Here is a 12553-nt window from a genome sequence, read left to right as displayed (position 1 = left end):
GCTGGGTGCGTGGTGGTGGGCAGGGTGCCCGTGGCCTCGCTGTGCTGCTGCTGGCACCGTGCTCCCGATGCCTATGGAGGAAGGTATGGGGCTGCGGGTGCTGGCGGTGCTGCAGGGGGGGACGTGCCTTCGCCGTGCGGTGTAGGTTGCCCAGGGCCGGGGCTGGGCTTTGTCTGGCTGGGCTTTGTCTGCTGCGATAGATGGAGGCAGCAGGGCTGGGACATGTGGGGCCGGCCGGGAGCAGGGCACGGCGGGAGGCTGAGTTTGGGAAGGGGAAGCGATGGGACAGCCCCATGGATGGCAGCCCAGAGGCTCTCTGGCCCCCACGTAATGCAGAAATGCTGGCTGCCAGAGAGCAGGGTGGCATGTGCTCTGGCACCACATACAGCATCCCAAAGGAACCAACCCCTGCTCCCGAGCTAGGCATGGGATCAGGAGGGGCTGGAGGGCAGAGCAGAGCAATGGAGATGGTGCTGCAGTCCTCAACACAAAACAGATGGTGAGCAGAGCGCTGTCCTCATCCCCAGGCTGAGCTTGGGGCTGCAGGGTGCCGGGGCTGCATGTTTGGGGTGTGCAGTGTGTGCTGAGGATGGGGCTGCAGCACCAATGCTGAGCCCCCTTCACTGCCCCAGCTCCTGCACTGTGCTCTGCACCCACCAAGGAACCCACTGCCCAGCTGCATCTCTGTGCCCCCTGCTCCCACACCATCAGGAACGCCTTCCTCGGGATCCCAGGGAACAGCCCATGAAAACCTCCTGGGACCATTGCTCAGGGCAGGATGGAGCCCTGAGCTTCCACCGTGGGGGGCTGAGTGTGCCCCCTGCTGTGGGACGCCCCCCCTCCGTACCCCTCTCTCCCTCGTTTTCCTCCATATTTCACAGTTCCTGCTTCCTGCACAAGCTGGGGGTCTCCGGGGACTCCAGCCAGATGTTCTCTGCAGCACACCACATTGCTTTCCTAATGAAATATTCATGCAGCCTCGCTGCTTTGCTTGCCATGAAAGCCTTCGGCAGCTCCCAGCCGTGGAAGCCCTGGGCAGGCAGCGCTGTGCTGCACACTATGGCTCGGCATCCTTCATCCCTCCGTGCTCATCCTCCTCCTCTTCGGGCTGAGCAGGGGATGCCAGCACAGGAACTTTGTCCCTGCTCTCCTGGGACGTTATAATGAGGCATCGCCCACGCGAGGCTCTGCCACAGGGACAGCGGTGTCCCCTGTGGGGGGTGACAGCTCTGGGACCCCCACGTGGCCCACGGAGTGTCGGCAGAGTGGTGGCACAGTGGCAGAGCCAGGGGCCTTGCCTGCCCTGCAGCTCCCTGCCAGCCTGCAGCGTGAGCGATGCCACGCACCATAACCCAATTAGGTTGTTTATGCAAACAGTCAGGTTTTACGTTTCAGTAAAAAGCTTAGATCACCTTAATCAAAGCGAAAGACCCGATATCATCACCAGCACTGGCTGTGGTTAGTCGGGATGTCCTGCTGACTGCATCCCACGGGTGCTGCCACACTGGGCTCCCCCCAGCACGGCGTCGCTCACGCGCAGGAGATAGCAGTCAAGCCAGGGCCCCTCCACCCGCAGCCTGGAGATAATGAACTGCAGCTCCAGAGGTGTTAATCAGTCCCTGATGAGCTGCAGGTCTGCCCCTCTATCTGTCAGCGCCCAGGCAGGGCCATTAGCAGTGCAGTAATTGTGGCTGCGGTCACATCAGAGCGGGAAGGGGGCTGGCTGGGAGCGTGGGAGCATCCCTGGAGCAGGAGCAGCATCCAGCAGGGCTGCAGAGGGCACGTCCCTTCCTTCCCTAGATGGCATGTGGTAGAAACAAGGTGGTGGTGCCACGCTGGGCAGCACCCGCTCCATCCCCATCCCTCCATTCCTTCCTTCCTTCCTTCATTCACTCATTCATTGCTGGACCCAGGGCACTGCAGCACTGTGGGGTCGGAGCATCCCGATGCTGGGAGAAAATCCCCACAGCTGCAGCTGGAGGGGAGCACAGCAGCACGGGTTGTGTGGCACAGGGCCACCGCTGGGGATGACACGGTGAGGTGGGGACATGCCCGCCTGCACTGCCTCCCCGCACACCCAGCGCCGGTCGCTGAGTAATAAGCTATGCATGTAGTGTAGAAATAAAACATGTTCTGCAGAACAAATGATGTTAATTTGCTGAGAGGCTCTGAAGCTGAGTATTAGCGAAATGCCTTGAGGGAGAGAGCGGCAGCTGTGCTGGAATTAATGGCAACGTGCCGAATTAGCACCGCTATGCATCATAGTCAGAGGGAAAAATTACCGGAGAGAGGGGGAAAACAGCCCCCTCCCCACACCAGCCCGGACCCCCATGTGCCACAGAGCAGAGCCTGGTGCCTGCAGCGTGCCCTTGCCCCCAGCAGCAGGGCCTGGTGCCCAGCAGCAAGCTGCTCTGAGCTCTGCAGCTTCTCCGTCAAGCTGTCCTCAGGAGTGCTCAGCATCCCCCAGAGTGCTCAGCATCCTTCCGGACTGAACTGTGCCATTGCAACCTCCCCAGAGGAGCACCTCCTGCTGCTCCCCCTCCCCAGTGCCCAGCACTGAGCTGCGGGCCAGGCAGTGGCGGGCTGGTGGCATCCTCTGTGTCTCTCAGTGCCCGTGGATGCTCATCCCTTGTGGCACAGAACACCGCTCTATCTCTGACCTTTCTGCTTTTTGCTCCACAGATCCTCAGCCCCACGCTGGATGGAGCAGCCCCAGCCTGGCCCTGGCTGCTGCCGTGCCACCACCCTGCTGCAGCCCTTCGGGTACAGTTCCAGGTCGTGGGCTTGTGTCTCCTTCTCTGGACAGGAGCAGCCAACAGCGTGGACCACAGTGGATGTGCCGTGGGAGCCTGCTCCTCGTGGGGCTGTGCCAACAGCCAAGCACCCATCCTGGGCTCGGGTCTCAGCACCCCCAGGAGCACATCCAGGCAGAAGATGCCCCCCACCCACCCACCACACACGGAGCTTTGCCACGCACAGTTGACGTGGGAGCACGGATTTGACCTGGGGAGGATGATGGCAGCAGCGTGGAGGGCAGCACCACGGAGCACCATCACTGCCTGACGGATACACGTGCCCCGTGCCCTGGGGACACTCAGCAGTGGCTGTCCCGTTCCCATTCTGCTTCGTGCTCTGCTCTATGCACCACCCCGACCCCGTGGACCCCAGGGATGTGTCTGGCAGCCCCCACAGCCCCGGGAGCAGGGTGCCTGGCCCTGGGGCTGCCGGTCACTGCCGGGTGCATCTGCCGGGGCACGCAAGAGTGACTCCAGATGCATTAGAAGTGCCGCGCTCGAATTTCAATTTCATCGTCTCACAATCATTTTCAGGCTCCTCTTAGTGCCACATTAACGAAGCCTGCTCGTTTGAATGCATAATTAGCCCAAGCATTCTACCTCGCTAATTTCGAAGCAGGAGAAGAGAGTTGGGGTGGGGGGGGGGGGTAGAATTTGCATATTAATTTAGCAGAGGGAGAGAAAAATTGTTTACCACTTGCTTCTTGCTGTTGATCACAGCGGACTTAACTCTTTCCCGGGTGCCATATGGAGCTGTGAGCCGGGCGCAGGCCAGCACGTGGGATGGGATGCAAAGGTTACATGGCTGCAGCTAAGTCCCCACTGCACGGTGTTGTGCCTGTTGGGAGCCAACTGGGGGCACTGGGGCCGCAAGCCAGGGGTCGGGGTGGGCAGGGGGCAGCTGGGATGGAGGGGAAGTGACATTGCCCCTGTGCACAGACATAGGGGCACCCAACTGCACTGCTCAGCCTGCGGAGTGCTGTGGGGTGTGGAGGTGTGTGCAGAGCATCCTCAGTCTGTCCCCTCCATAGGGACACCACCGTCCTCCTCCCTGCTCAGCATCGCTCAGCCTGAGAAGCAAGTAGTGCTGCTGCCTGCCCCAAAATCCCTCTGCAAAGGATGCATTGCCCTGGGGATACTGAGGTGCCCTCAGCACTGTGCCCGCAGCTATGGGGAACCCTCTGGACAGAGGGACACCTGCACTGAGCACTGGAAACACTGTGGGAGCCTTTGTTTGGGGTCTGTGGGCACCCTGAGCTGGGCTGGGTGGTGATTTATCTGCCTCCTGTCAGCTCACAGCTGCCAACCGCTTCCATTTGCTCTGCCATTAAAAAATCGCAGGTCTGACAGGTAGGAACGAAATAAAGCAGAAGAGAAAAGCCTCAAAAAATAACTCAGCAAGAGCATGGCGGGCTCGCCACGTCTGGAACCTTCCTCACATCCATTCTGCTCTACGAATCCGCGTCCCCAAAGGACTTGGGGCATCCTGGACAGCCCACAAGGGGTCACCCCAGAGCATCCTGATGTCCTGGGGAGCGCAGGTACAGGACCTGGCACTGGGCTGCCACCCAGGGGACACCGCACGCCGTCCCCATGATGCCGTGCTGGCAGCACAGGGCCGGCCCACACAGGGTTAACCACTGATTGCAGCCTTTGTCTCTGCATCAGTGTACATAATGCGCCCTGCATTTGCATACTGCAGTGTGCGCTCAATTAAAATGAACTTTTAATTTCTTCTAAGTAAATTACTTCTTCCCGCTACGTGACGTGCACAAATGTCAGAATAATGGGAGAGCCTTAATGAGCTGGGAATGAGGGGCGGGGAGGGGGGCACGGGGGCACTGGGCCACACTGCAGCCACCTCCCAGGGACACTCCTGCTGCCACCGTGTCCCCAGGGCAGGGAGGACTGGTAGCCACCTCCTTGCCATCCCTTCCTCCTGCTTGCTGCAGCATCTCTGCAAGGTCCTGCCTGCCTCTGGGCACCTGCACACCTCGCACCATCCCCAAAACACCCCATGGGCATCTCCTGCATACAGTGCCCCAGGGTGGCTCTTCCAGCCCGTGGTGGCCCAGGGTGATGCTCAAGGTGACGGTCAGGATGATGCTCAGCAGCACGATGCCCTGCAGCCCAGCCCTGCTCCTGCATAGGACCACCCTCCCGTCCGAGGGCCGCAGACGTGGGGCCAGATGGCAGGCGAGATTACTGCAATTTGATTTTCAGCTAAATCACAAACCTGGATGAGCGAGTGCTGCTCCAGATGCATTATCCCTAATCCCCTGGAAGGGAACCTTTTGGAGGAGACGGTCCCGGGGCCAGCTTGGGAGCAGCTGGGTAATCCCAGCCGGGCTGTGCTGGGGGACGTGGTGCGCTCCGGATACGCCGCGCTGCGTCACCGCGCTCACTGCGACCCACATTTGGTGCTGCACAGCCGGGGTGGGAGCAGATGGGGCCAGATGGAGTCCCACCAGGAGCAGGCGGGCACTGGGGTGGCCTGTGCTGGAGCCCATCCCGGCTGTTGGCCCACGGGGAGGAGTAGGGATGGGATGTGGGGAGCAGGGGGCACAGCCAGGATCCCCTGAGCCTGGAGCATCTCCACGTTGCCCTAAGGGCATCCCAGCACTTGGGGTGGGGGTGCCAAAGGGAGCCATCCCCTTTGGCCATCCCCACACCTATAACTGGGATGTGGGAGTGACTCCTGGCTTGCCAGGAGGAAGAGGAGGGGTGGAGCAGGGTGGCTTGGCTCCATGGGCTTTGTGCTCTTGCTCCCTGTGCAAGCTGTCCTGGCTCCACGCGTTTGGAGCCCTCACTTTGGCAGCACCCTTCCCCAGCCCCAGGCCCCATCCTCCCCTTTGGGGTCATCTCCTCCTGCAGAACTTCAAACAGGAGAGCAGCACAACTCCTGCGAACAACCCAACCCCTCCAGCAGGGGAATGCAGAGCGCTCGTCCCTCCGCTCCCGTACGCATCACCCGTTCCTGCGCTACTGCTGACCCCGATTTCCCATCGCACGGCGCCGGCGGCCGAGGTCACACCGGCTGCAGACTGCCCATCCATCACCGGGCGACGGCGCGCACAGCACTGATCGCAGAGCAAAGGGAACCGGGGGACAGAGGCGATCAATGGGCGCATTAACATGAGCCCGCGCCCTGCTCCCCTGGGGCTGGAGGCGGTCCGGGCAGCAGCAGTATTAATTCCCCCCCCACCCCCCCCCCCCCCGCCCTCAGCAGGAGGAGGAGATGTGTGGCATTCAGCTTTGTCTGTCCACACACTGCTGCCTCCTCCAAGGCCGTGAGTTTCCCACTGTGGTGCCCCCGGATCGGGGCTCCCCCGGAACGGAGCCACGCGTTCCCCCAGCGCCGAAATTTACATTGAACCGCAAATTAATTTCATAATTTTTTCCTCTCTAATTATGCCAACATCTGCTGCAGGGCCCAAGCTGTGCACATGCATTTTAATACATCCCTCCCCCACGTCTCTCTCTCTCCCAGCTCTGAACTTTTCGGTAATTATCGGCAGGAGGAGGGCTCCTTTCCGCAGGAGGGCAAAGCTGGGCGCAGGGGAGGAGGTGCCGTGCTTTGGGGGCTGGGATGGGGGGGGGCTTCATGCTGGGTACCAGGGACCGGCTCTCCCCCAGGGATGCTCCATCCCGTGGCTGCTTGTAGCCTCTTCCTGCCCCCACACCAGGACGCCTTGGTCCTATTTTCACCCACCTGCATGTCCAGGAGACCCCGGGGTCCTGGCAGCCCCCTCCCCTCTCCTACCGCATGTCTGCTCCTACTCATTGTCTTGCTGTCAGATGTAAAAGATCACCTGGATGCCGAGTAATTAAAACCTGGCAATGACCAACTGACAGCAGCAAGCCTGGCGGGTGCTCACATCATCCCTGGAACTCAGCAGGGCACTGCAACGGGGCAGGAGCTGCTGAGGAATAGCCCACCTGCACTGCCCCACTGCCCTGTGCGCTCTGCCTGCAGCCAGGACCTCACGGGGTGCTCAGAGCCAGGGTCACCCCATAACCCACCTGTCCCCATTACGGGGACACCTTACAGTGGGCATGGCACCATGCGTGCCCTATACCACGAGCATCCTTCCATGTGCGTGGCACCCCCGGGTGCTGCACTGCCCCTGGATGCTCCCACTCCATGCATGGCACCCACGGGCAGTGTCCCACACCGGGATGCTCCCACACTGGACGTGGAACTCAGAGGAGCTGCGCCACACTGGGATGACCCCGCTCTGTGCACAGAGCCCATGGGTGCTGCGCTGTGCTCTGCAGCTGGGAGGCAGCACCGTGCACCTTGGGATGCAGATCCCCCAGCAAGCAGCACGCAGCCAACGTCCACATCACCCCTTCCAGGACCCGGACGCCCCATCCCCGGCTCTGAAGGCTCCGTGCCCCCGCAGCACCCGGCCTGGCTGCTGACCCCATCCCGCAGCACAGCTCCTCTCCCACCCAGGGAGGGGAGGAGGAGGGCAGAAAACAAAACGATGATAGATGGCAAAGCCATTGAAGTGCTGCCGAGTCAACTCCATATTTTTTAACGGCATTTAAATGCTTCCCAAGCAGATTAATAAGGTCTAGGTAATAGCAGAACCAGTCTATATTTATTCTATCTTAAACGCCAGTTTGTCAGGCTGTATTAATATTGATGGCAAGGCTTGGATTGAGGACAGCGAGCGCTGGGACTTGGCTTTATCTCTCCCCACCAGGCTGCCTCAGCCCCTTATCAGGCCGTGCTGCACAGCAGCTGCCTCTTCAAGGGCTCAGCGCATCCCTCTCCTCCCCCCGCTCCCTCTTTTTAATCAGAGGAGGAGAAGTTGCTGGCTTGATCGTTCCATTTTTATCTCTTTTATTTACTCCATTTTCATGTCTTTCAGCGCATATTTTATTCCCATCAAGGCAAGACCATTGATAGCTTAAGCTGCCCCCCCCCTCCCCGGATCCCCCCCCCGTGCTGTGTGACAGGGAAGGACGAGGGGGAATTACAGGGGAACTGCCCCCCTGCCCTCCCCTGCTGCCCCTCGCTGCTGGGTCCCACTGCCACCGATGTCCCCAGAGCACCCAGTGCCATGACACAGCAGGGAAAGCAATGTGAGGACGTTGGCTTCAGGTCCACAGGTGATGAGTGCAGAATAATCCTCACGGATGTGGGTGGCACGAGGAGGGGTGTGGTGTGCCATGGGTGGTGGCTCCGTCCTCCTCCTCGCCCCATGCCCGTGCACTGAGCATCAAAGGGCCCCGCTGCTGGGAAATGGAAATCCTCATTAGCTAATAAAAAGCCCATCGCTCGCTCTGCCTTTAATATAATTAACAGCAGCCAAGACTTCAATTAAGGTTTTATCCAAACTTCAAAATGCCACTCTCGCTCCGTAATTACGCCGGGGCTCCCTGGGCCGTGCCCACGCGTGCAGTGAGCTTGTCCCTGACAGCAAATGTCTGTGCCACTGCTCCTTAGTGGGAGGCAGCGGTTCTGCTCTGACTTCAGAGGGAAAATGTGCTGGAGGGAGTGCGTGGTGTTGGGAACCAGGTGGCCCTCACAGCTCCGAATGCTGATGGGGATGGGTGGGGTTGAAGGGCGAGGGGCTTGGGGATGGCTGAGCCCCTGGATGTGCAGGGATGTGTGAGCTCCAGGGATGTGCAGGGATGCTGGGTGCCAGGGGATGCCCAGGGATGCCAGGCTCTGCCCTGGTGCACAGCACAGCCCATCTCCTGCCCTGCTCGTGGCTGCAGATGAGGGAGAAACAGCCCCAGGAGACGACCCCGCAGATGGCAGCGCTGTTGGAGAGACAGGGCCCGTAATCCTCCCCATGGGTCCCATTATCATCTCTATCTGGTGAAAAAACTCTCGTCCTGGATGTGTCTAATCCTAATCGCTCCGTATCGCGTGGGGCCACTTCAGATGGCCAGACAGGCAGACCTGCCCCCGTCCCCACATATCTGCACAGCCACCACCGGGGGGGGGGGGACTCCTCTGCTCCTAATCCCTGCGTGAGGGCTTCTTTTAAAAGGGGATTTGCTGCTGATTCCCTCCGCGAGCTGAGCGGTCATTACAGGGGTCAGCATCAGAGCGGGGAGAGCCTTGGTAAAAAATAATAGCAGCACATTAATTTGGGGGAGGGGGGGGTGGGGCAAGCCAAGCTTCTGTGTGCAGGGTACGAGGGGCTGGGGGCTCTGGGGGTACTCGCTGAGATGCCCCATTCGCTCCCCTACGAAACCCTCGTGCAGACCTCTCTGTGTTCACATCCATATGTATGGGGGCACGCGGTGTCCCCAAGGATTAAATCCAGCAGGGAAACATCCCGCAGCAGGTGCAGCCTGCCACAGGGCTGAGCGGCCGCCAGCCGGCCCCCGGATCCCGACACATCTGTGCTCATCAGTTGGACACCAGATGGGCCCCGGGTGTGTGATTTGGGTTGGGGTGAGGACAGGTCTGGCTCGCCCTGGGATGCTCACATGCTGACAGCATCCCCAGTACTCTTAGCCCGGCGTTTTTAGCTTGGTTTTGCCAACTGGAGGCTAGGACTGGGTGTGGGACAGCTCAGGGTTATACCACTGAGCCCCTGGGCCATAGAGGTGACTCAACTCCAACCCTGTGCATCTCAAGCCTATGCATCCCCACTGTGTGCCTCAGCTTGACCAAAGCCCCACTCCAGTAGGACTTTACTTTTCATGGGACATGAATGCCATGAGAAGGAGGAGGATTTGCTTTCCTCCAGCCCTGCCCCTACCCATCATCCACTCCTGCCCATATCTTCCCCCAGTCCCACACACAGAAAAAGCCCTAATGCTAGTACCCATACCCACTCATCTTCATCCTCATCCTCATCTCCATCCCGTGCTCATCCTCATTTTCACCCTCATCCAGCCCCCATCCATTCCCACCCATGCTCATCTCCATCCCTACCCTTATCCTCAACCTTATCCCATCTCCTTCCGATTGCACCCCATCTCATCCCATCCCCATACATGTGCCTGTCCATTCCCATCCCCAATCCAGCCCCATCCCAGTGCATCCCATCCCCATCCCCAACCCCATCCCACCCCACCCCCATTCCCATCCTTATCCCCAGCCCCACCGTTGCCAGCACAGCCCTGGGTCGCTTGGGGTCATTCTGTTTGGGGCACAGAGCCCAGCACCCCTCTTTGGTGCTGCTGCACATCCCCACAGCTCACAACAGCATTTCTCCTCCTCTTCCCCCCTCCCCTCTCTCTCCCTTTCTGAAAATTGATAATTAACCTTTTGTCCACGCGGCTGTTGTGTTTATTTGGTGCGGGCGGCTGCGGGGCGCTGATATGGAAATCGCAGCCGGCAGCAGCTCCGCGTCCCCTGCGCAATCCGCGGCGCTCACAGCCGCTGGGCAGAGATAAGCAGGTGCTCCTTCACAGCCCGCAGCTGCCTGCGAGGGCAGCCCTACCTGATCACTGCAATCTCAGTGAAAAACTACTTGAGGTTGGGCTGCCGCGATGGGGAGAGCCGATAGGCACCTCCTGCCTCCGCCCCTGTCCTCTCTGCCGCGCTCGTCTCACTGCTCCGTCTCCCTCTTATCTCCCTCTCCACATCCCTTTGATTTGACTTTATTTTTTTATTTTTTAATCCCTGAAAGAATTCGTCTTTGTGTTTCGGGTGAACTCCCTTCTCTCCCAGTTCTCCCTTTCAGTCCTGGAGCCTTCCCCGTCCTCCTGCGCTGCACCCACGTTTGTGGAGGTGGATTTGGGCATCAGCGGGGATGGATGGGGATGGGGAGGGGGATCGGGATGGGATGGGGATGGGAACATGGACGGGGCTGGGGATGGGGGCAGGGATGAAGATGGGAATGGGGATGAGGATGGGATGGGAATGGGATGGGATGGAATGGGATTGGACTCCATGATCTCTAGAGGTCCCTTCCAACCCCTACAACTCTGTGATTCTGTGATTGGGAATGGGAACATGGATAGGATTGGGAATAGGGGTAGGGATGAGTATGAGTATGAGAATGAGGATGTGATGGGAATGGGGATGGGGATGAGGATGGGGATGGGGATGGCAATAGGGATGAGGATGGGAATGGGATGGGGATGATGTTGGGATGGGGATAGGATGGGAGGGGATGGGGATGGGATGGGAATGGGATGGGGACGAGGTTGAGAATGAGGAGGGGATAAGATAGGATAAGATGGTATGGGGATGGGGAGAGAATGAGAATGTGGATGGTGTGGGATGGAGATGGGAAGGGGATGGGTACCAGCACCCCCTCAAAAAAATGGTTGCATTGGATGAGCACGCATCCATTGCAGTGCTCAAAACGTGCGACCCATGGGATGCCATCAACCCTTTTGGGTTCAGTGCATGTTGTTATTTTGCTCACGGGTTACTGCTGTGGCTTTCTCTGACCTTGGTTTCCCAGCTGGGGGTGGTCCCATCGTTCCCCCCGTGTCACGCAGAGATGACATTTTGCTGCAGCTGCTGCCGGGGGTTTCTCGCTTCCCCTCACACTCTTGCTCTGAGTGTCGGGGTGGGGGGAGCAGCTCCCGCTTCTCCTTTAGCGGGGGGAAGTTTCTGCTCAGCACCAAACGTGCAGCTCTGACTCAGAAAGAGAGCACCCGGGAGTGCCGTGATGCCCCACAGGGTGGGCAGGGAGCGGGACCCCGGGATCCCCCACACAGGGCAGACCCCATGCCCAGGGCTGGGGCATTCCCCATGCAGCTGCTGGGCGGCTGTGTGCTGTTCTCCTGCCAGAGAAAGCCCTGAGCTGCAGGTGATGTGGGGGACACGGGGCTGCAGCGGGTGGGGATTTTCCTCGTAGGCCCCAGAAGCCTCCAGCTCTGACTCTCAGGGTGCTCCCCAGGACCAACCTCTGCCAGGCAACCCCTGCGTGCCTCCAGTACGACCCCTGCCAGGAGGTCCTGAGGATGCTGAGCCCACCCGGCCCTGCAGGAAATAAAAGGGGATAAAGCATGATCCCAAAACAGGGAGGAAAACCCTCCAGCCCCAGCACTGTGCCCCTCAGCCTCCATGATCTGCCTGCCCCAGCAGAGCATCCTGGGGTCGGGGGATGGAGCTGCCCCAGAGCATCACCGGGATGTGGGATGCAGCATGCTTGTGGGTAGAGGGATGCATCCCCTGGGGGCTGTGCCCCGTTCAGCCTGGCTGGGTGCTGTCTGTCTGACTGTGGCCCTTTGGCCCCGTGCTGGGGCTTCCCCATGTGCCCTACAGCACAGAGCCACGTGCACAGTCCCCCGGGACCCCCAGCACTGTGTTGTCTGTCCCTCCAGCAGAGATGCTGCAGAGTGCCGACCCCTCTCGGCCCCCTCCCCGCCTGCATCCCCCATCCCCTCCCGTCCCCCGATGGCTGTGGGTTGGGGGAGTGGAGCGGGAGCCCCGGGAGCCATCTGTGGGAGCCCAGGTGGCCGCCGAGACACGCCATCTGCTGAGCCACCTTCGGGGACCGTGCCGGCGCTGCTGTATTTTTAGGACGCGTTTCCTTCCCTCCCACCTGCAGCCTTTCGGTTTTCTAACAAGTTGTTTCTCTCTCTCGTGGCTGCACTGTCAGAGAGCCCCAACCCCAGTGCAGGGGGAGGGCTGGGGGTGCACCCTACTGGGGGCCACCCTGTGCACAGGGCAGGCAAGGCACCGAGCGAGCACCAGGACACCAGCAAGGGACATCGCACACCCACACCATCCCCGTGCGAGGAGCTCATCACTTTGCAGGCCTGCAGCAAAGGGGATGAGCTCCGGGGGTTGCAGCTCGCACTGATCAGCCATGCTGGGTTAC

Source organism: Cyrtonyx montezumae, unplaced genomic scaffold, assembly GCF_038088225.1.
Source record: "Cyrtonyx montezumae isolate F1298 unplaced genomic scaffold, pur_monq_1.0 scaffold_35, whole genome shotgun sequence".
Lineage (NCBI taxonomy): Eukaryota > Metazoa > Chordata > Aves > Galliformes > Odontophoridae > Cyrtonyx > Cyrtonyx montezumae.
Note: the sequence above shows the minus strand (reverse complement) of the source record.